Raw genomic sequence first — 7860 nt, forward strand, 5'->3', positions numbered from 1 at the left:
TGTGATATATTATCTCAGAGGTGGGAGACATTTTATTATAGAGGAAAGATGGAGGGAGGGAGGGAGAGAGGGAGGGAGTGAGGGAGAGAGGGAGGGAGGGAGAGAGGGAGGGAGGGAGAGAGGGAGTGAGGGAGAGAGGGAGGGAGAGAGGGAGGGAGGGGTGGTTCATCATTCTGTCCTTGTGGCGACAGCAGGAGTTCTGGTTCATTAAAAAAAAAAACTCCTGGTTTTATGTCAGCTGTAAAAATAAGTGACGACGATTCGACTTCATGGATTCGTGACGTCGGTTTTCACCGTTTCACCACCGTGACTTTAATGACCTGTAGTTGACCCCTGGGGTTAAACAACAACCACATCACGTCTTCATCCAACGTTGAATTAGATTAGATCAGAGTGGATCAGATTACATTAGATCAGATTAGATTAGAGTGGATCAGATTAGATCAGATTAGAGTGGATCAGAGAACATAAAATCAGATTAGATTAAATCAGATCTGAGAGGATTAGATTAGACTACACTATATTAGATTAAAGTAGATTAGATTAGAGTGGATAACATCAGATTAGACTAAATAAGATTAGAGAGGATTAAATTAGACTGCAGTATATTAGATTATATTAGATTGTAGTAGATTGGATTAGATTAGAGTGGATAAAACCAGAGTAGATCAGGGTAGATTAGATTAAACTATAGAGTAGATGAAATCAGATTAGAGAGAATTAGATTAGACTACAGTATCAGATTAGATTAGTCGGTCACTGAGTTTAGTTGAAGGTGGTGATGGTCGAGGACGGAAACCACCGGAATTGCTTCTTTTCTTTTTACTGAAAGAAGAGTTAAAAGAAGTGGATTTCAGTCCTCAGATAACAAGGTCGTGACCTGGTGTCAAAGGTCATCCCTCCAGAGCAGGAAGTCTCTGATGGAAACACCACAGAAGAAGAAGAAGAAGATCAGACTGAAACATGGAGACGGAGGCAGAGAGAGAGAGAGAGAGAGAGATCGTACCTGAAGGCAAAGTTTCTGATCTACTGGGAAAGTTCTAGATCTTCGAAGCCTCAGGTCAACAACACAAACACCAGGTCGACAGTTCTGTCCGACGACTGTGTCGGACCTGCTGCACTGCCAGCACCGACGTATTCATCTGACGGATCACAGACTTCACTCCATGATAAACTGAAGACATGGATCAGCCACAGAGTGTGTGAGTGTGTGTGTGAGTGTGTGTGTGTGTGCGCTCCGTGGCCTTAATCATTATGGGCTGTTTCTCTTTGTTAAATGTTCTCGGTGCAGAGCTGCGGTGAACGCCACAGGGCTGTTCTCGAGCGACGCTCATTGTTTCATCTCCGCCTTTCAAAAGCACAGAAGGTTCAATCGCTCAGGCCGCGTACGGGAAAAAATGTCGGAAATTTGTCCGGCCAGGAGAGACTGGTTTTATTTATTTTTGAAGCAGACAGGAGACAAAGCAAAGCGCTTCTGCAGGTAAACACGCTCAGCTTTCAAACAAGGCCGCGCTGACGCTCCTGCAGAATGGATGGAGGTGAGGGCGGAGGGAGAACGAGCGCCTCGCTGTAATTACAGGATGTATTGCAAACACAGAGGTGTGAAATAAAAATGTGACGCAGCAGCCTGACAACGGGTTTCCTGTCAATTTGTCAAAAACATGTCAGAAGATTTCACTCCGGGCTCAAAGAATAACTGTCAAAAAAGTTTGGGATTTTTGAGCAGCAAAACAGATCCGATAGTCCAACAGTAACAACTGCAACTACCAATCAGAAACGTTCATCATCTGGATGTAAAACGTATTCAAAGGTTCAAGACCTTTCAACCCAGTCGCCCAATAACAATGACAGAGACCACGCCTCTTCTAGCTAGCTATTTTGGCTATTTGGTGCGCTACAGTTAGCCACCTCCGCGTTTTCGTTGTTCTCTTTCGAGTTTGTTTACAGTTTACAAGCTTTATTTTCTGTTTTTCTGAACTCTACAAATTCTTTAAACATTAGTGTGTTAAAGCGTGGGTAATACAGCGCCACATACAGGTCTGGCATATGTATTACAGGAGCTATTTTCTTGTGCCAGATCCGTGTAAGCACTAAGTGGCTACGTAGTCATATTTTAACGTATCTCAGCCGTGTAAACAGGGCCTAGCCTAAGCAGTAAGGACACAATTTACACTCACTACTGCCCCCCACAACTTCCTGTGGTACTGCTCCATTTTCCTCTATGAAAACATATTGAATTACGATCGAGAGGACGGATGAAAACACAGAAGACAGAAGGTTCAGTCAGGGCTTCAACCAATGACGTTCTTGCTTAAAGCAGCAGCGCTAACCAGGTAACGTGGCCGCGTTGATCACGATTACCGACGACTAATCATTTGAGCTGAAGTTGAAGCTACGACAAACACCTGCTGGGAGCAGAGATGGCATTTTAAACTCAAAGCGCTTCAATGAAACAAAAGGGTGCGTAAATAAGAATGTGGATAACGGACGGTGAATTGTTGGACGTGCGAGTCGTTCTGCCAACGTAGTAACGTGACGATCATTTTCTTTTTAATTCCCATGTTAATATATTTTCAATACTAATTTACACCGTGGTCATAACTGACACGTATTTCTTGCTCGTAGGTCTCTTATCTAGATATTGTGGTGAAACCAGTGAACGCCACTCGTTGGCTGCATAAGTGTTTGATGTATAATGTGGGCTGATGCTGCGGCGGCGGAGATAATTATGTGCTCCCTATTTTTACTCCCCACTCTCCTTCTCCGACGGGTAATTAGGCCATTGATTTTAGTTAAAGAGCAGAAAATGTTCAGCAGTTTCCAGTAAATCTGTACGCAGCAGCCGTGATGGCGACGAGCAGCTGAGAACCATGAGCGGAGAACGTTTCAGAACGTTCCTTTTTATGATCAGAATTATTCATGCAGAACACACACACAACCCTCAACAGCACTTTTTCAATTCATCCTGTGCCGGAGAAAACGAAGCTGCGATCTTTAAACCGGCCGTCTGCTGCTGCCCTCACGCCCTGACCGTCGTCTCTGCCCGGTCAGCCTCCAGCCCCGCCCACAAAACAAGTGATTGTTTTTTGTTCTTTGTTCTGTCACTCATTTCCTTCTTCCTGTTCTGGACGAGGGCACAGAACTGACTTGGTTTCCGGCTCCTGACTGATTGATTTACGATCGATCAATGAGCACCAGTACACACACACACCCAGACTGGTTTTTGGGATTTGTGAGCACGTCCTATAAATATAATCCAGGCTCTCTCCCCTAACCTGGGCTACAACAAATATACGTCTCATCTTAATCTTAGCCCTAACTGTAATCTGAACCTAATCCTAATCTTAACTCCTAATTTAACCTTAAACTTCAAAAATAATCCCTCACTGGACAATGTCCCCACAAAGACAGAGAAGCTTTAAAACTGCAGTATGTCCCCACAAGTATAGCTATACCTACAAAATAGCATAAGCAGATAATCGCCCTCACACACACACACACATTCAGGTAATGAGGCTTTTCCAGTTACTTCGTTTCCGTCACAGTTTTGTAGAAATAAAATAATAAAAAAAACTCCAACTCTAATCTCAAACACACATTTCCTGATATAAAAACCAAAACCTGCAGCACATGATGCCATGACACAGAAAGCGGGGGCCACTTGGAGGAAGCAGCGCCATCAACAGCCGTAGTTTGGAACAACAGCTTGTCTAAAGATTATGGGCTTTGTCAGAGCGGACCGTCTGTTAAACAGCACCTGTGTGTGCAACAATGTGGGCCAAACACAAATACAAACACAAACGACAGGTGCAGTACCCATCATGTCCTACAGAGGGCACTGTGGTAACATACATGCACAGCAGAGGAGAGTTCTGATGTTGGGAGTGTGTGTGGTGTGTGTTTTAATGTGAGGAACTTTATGCTGTAATAATACAGATATTTTATTTAGTTTGGAAATGAAGACGAAGACAGACTCTTATAGGAGGCGCTAACGACTCACAGGAGACACGACAGCCGAGTCTCTGACACTCTCACCTACTGTAATTTCCACTGGTCAGACGTTTAACAACGAGGTTAAAAAATTAATACAAAAGTGACGGTAGGTTCTTGGTGCAGGGACAGAGAACGACGCTCGGCTCGACTTACACCAAGGACAGGAAGTTCCTGCGGTGAGAGCTACGACCGCTGCTCCGAGGCAGCAGGAGTCAAAAGTACTCAGAAATATACCACATGTATTCGGGACGGACTCGTCAACACCAAGGTCGTGGGTGGTGTCGACAAATGCGAGCCAAATGTTGTGACCTTGACGACTCGGACTCACGGGGTCAGAGCGGCCCAGAGCTGGAGACGGTGTCGGCCTGACCTTCTCCAAACTGACTGCGGCTCCCGTCTCCTCCGGGCTCACTGACCTGACGTTCGCGAGTGGATCCAGAGCACCTGAGGTGAGCCGGGCTTTTCCGGTCGGGTCGTCTCGTGCTGTCTGATCATCGGCCATGTTTGTCTCAGGCTACAACCGCGCTGGTGTGTGAGTTTCTGATCTGAATACGAACGACGTCCTGCAAATAATTTGTCAATGACAGAGAGAACACCCTCTAGGTGGCAGTAGATGGTGATTAAAAACTAAAAAAAAAAGAAAGACTGAAATCTTTCTTCAATCCCTGCTGCTTCGTCAGCCTTGTGTTCAACTAAACAGGAGCTGGTGAAGACCATGAACAACATCAGATAATCATTCACACTTCTGAACAATTATCCCCAACAACATATTGACGTTTGGATTTACTGAAGTATTATTACTATTACTCCGAGTACTAAGTACACAGACAGGGCTTGGTTTTGTCTTTATTCAAAAATCTATAGTCTGTCATGGTTTTCTTGATCTGATTGACGCCTGTTGACGTATTCTGTTTCCAGCAGAACGAATCGTAGTTTTCGTTGAGAAAGTACCAGAACCCTGCTGCAGTAAATATGCAGCCCAGACCGTGGGCTGCATCAGAATTACTTTATTGATCCCCTCAGGGAGAAATTCTTTGGCATCACAAACAAACTCCTGACGGTCATTAGAAAGTGTCTCAAGAGGGTAAAATTATTTAACACGAAATGATTAATCCTTAAAAAACAAACCAAAAACGAAAACAACGACTAATTCCAGTGGACGTTAAACTGGTTGTTTCTCAGAGTGAACTGGTCAAAATAAGGAACTTGGACGGATTTCTGAAAAATCTCCACCCAGAACAAGAAGAATGTGTCAAGTGTTTCTGTTCCTGTTTTGCACTTTTGATGCCAGTTGTTGGAAGAAACTGAAAATCTGCAACAAAAAAACAAAAAAACAAAAAAAAAAAGAAGAAAAAAAGAAGAAGAAGAAGAAGAAACCCCTTAACTCAATAATACCTCCTGCTGATTAAGCACAACATGACAGACTGACACAACGCTGCGTAGTAACTAATATGGAAACTCACACAACACAGTGTTGATGAACATCGTTGGTTAAAAAAACCACCGTCAGACTTCACACAAACACAACACCATAAACTGACGCAGGTCTGAGACCCTGGTCTCTGACTCACTGACCGCAGACCCCCGCCTCACCACCACCGTCTTCACTGATTACAGCTGCATAAACAGGTCAGTCATTGGCCGACAAACTGTCCAATCACAGGTCAAAGCCCTCGTCTTGATTTATTGTTCTTCAGTATTTTACGGCTGTTAGAGCCAAAAAAAAACAGCATGAACATTTTAATTTTTTTTTTTAACACCAGCTTATATTTAAACAATAATATTTACAAATTTTATTTTAACGCAAAAAAAACCCAGCTTATATTTAAACAATAATATTTAACTCAATAATAATGAGTGGGTGTGTGTGTGTGTGTGTGTGAAATCTGGAGTGTGTTTAACACCATTTCACGGTTGTAATAATGATCCCATTAGAACTTTGTGTTGCCTGAACAGGTAGCTAATTAAAGTGTGTCTGACACTGTGGGCCTGAAACCACGATGACGGCGTGGAGTTTCCACAGGATTAGCACAACTGGCTCAAAGACCGCACTGAGCCCCCGCCCCCCGTCTTTTCACACCGCTGAAAGACGACGGTAAACATCGGGTCGGTTGGAGCGGCTCCTCCTCCTCCTCCTCCTCCGCATGAACAGTGACTGACTAATTTCAAATTAAAAAAAAAAAAAAACATGAGCAGTAACAGTCTTACGTAAGAAGAACAATTAGACGCGCGGCGTGAACACCGGCACAGCCAGGTGTGTGTTCACACACACACACACACGGAGCAGCAGATAAAGACGGTGGAAGCCTTTAATAATTCAGCCAAATCATTTCTGTCAGCGCTGACAGGCTAAACAGGGGCTTGATTTAATTCTGTAATTGCACATTCACCTCTAGCCCGGTCCCATAGTTTGGGAATTAATAGGCCGGCGTTTTTTTATTTGAAATGTGGCACAGCTGCTGATGGGAGTCAAATGGTAAGTGATGTGAAAGCAAAGAAGCAAACGGCCATTTGGCCAAGGAGACTGTGTGGCTGTGACCCAGGGCAGACGGATGTCAACAGACAGCACCGACGCTCAATCAAACCGCGGCTAATCCACTCCCCGTCACTCACCCCCTCACCCTCACCCTCACCCCCCCGGTCTGGAGACGATCTGTAGGTGTGTGAGCGACACAAGTCACAGAACGTCACCTTCACTCATTAGTTTGTCTGAATGAATGTTGTTGTTTTGGACTCGGAGGGAAAAGTACAACACACACACACACACACACACACACTGTTCCTGCCGGTCTATTTCTGTCACCTGTCCTATGAGTTAATAAGACATATTTATATTCACCAGGATTCACTCACACACACACACACACACACCCTCAGACGTGTGCAGTGACAGGTGTTGCCAGCGTTACCTGTTTGTGAGGGGAGAGAGATTTTAAAAAATAACGTAACGACTGAGACACAAACTGGTTCAAACTGGATTCCTGTAAAACAGACCAGGACGAACGGCTGAGTTTAAAAAACACTGATGAAATTCAGCTACGAGTCCGAGTCTGAAGGTTTCTGTCTCTGCAGGAGAACGTTTTGGTCCTAATTATGAATTTCACCACTAGGGGGCAAACAAAGAAATTCTTGTCTTAATCATAAACTTGAACCCTGTCAAGACTGGCACATAATAAAAATGTTAGACAGATAGAACTTCGGTTTTGAGACACATTTTACCCATGCCATGACAACACAGACCACTGGAGGCAGTGTTTCCTCTCTGAATGTTTTTCTTTAGGGTTAAAGACAATCTCACGACACCAATGTCACCAACGCAAAGAGGCCGACGAGCTGCATGTGGCCCTGGAACCGCAGGTTGCACACACCTGTTTTTGAGTGAGCATCAAACCAATGACCTTCCTGTTAGAACACAATAGACGTCTCCACAGTTGCCCCTGTGCGGGCACTGGAACCTCATATCAGGTCTGACATGAAGGCGTCGGCACCGACAGAAATCATTTGTCATAAAGTGTGTTTAGCAGCCTCATTAATCCCGTTTATAAAGAATAAAAACACAGTATTGGAAACATTGTCTCTCTGTCGCCTCCGTGTGGAGGAGAAACTCCCTGCAGATCCACTGACATGCATAAAAACACAACACAGAAAAAACACGGCTGCACGGAACCTGGCCGTACAATAACCTGAACTCATACATAAAAACATGGCACCACACACACACACACACACACACACACACTCACACACACGTGCGCTGTTTGTTTACTGATATACAGATTGGGTTTAGCGGTGGAACGGCGAGCGTTTCAATCTAAACAGTAAACACTCCTAATTGGATGGTGTGCTTATGTGCTTTGATGTGAATCC

This window comes from Cynoglossus semilaevis, chromosome 13 (assembly GCF_000523025.1).
Source record: "Cynoglossus semilaevis isolate Cse_v1.0 chromosome 13, Cse_v1.0, whole genome shotgun sequence".
NCBI classification, from domain to species: Eukaryota; Metazoa; Chordata; class Actinopteri; order Pleuronectiformes; family Cynoglossidae; genus Cynoglossus; species Cynoglossus semilaevis.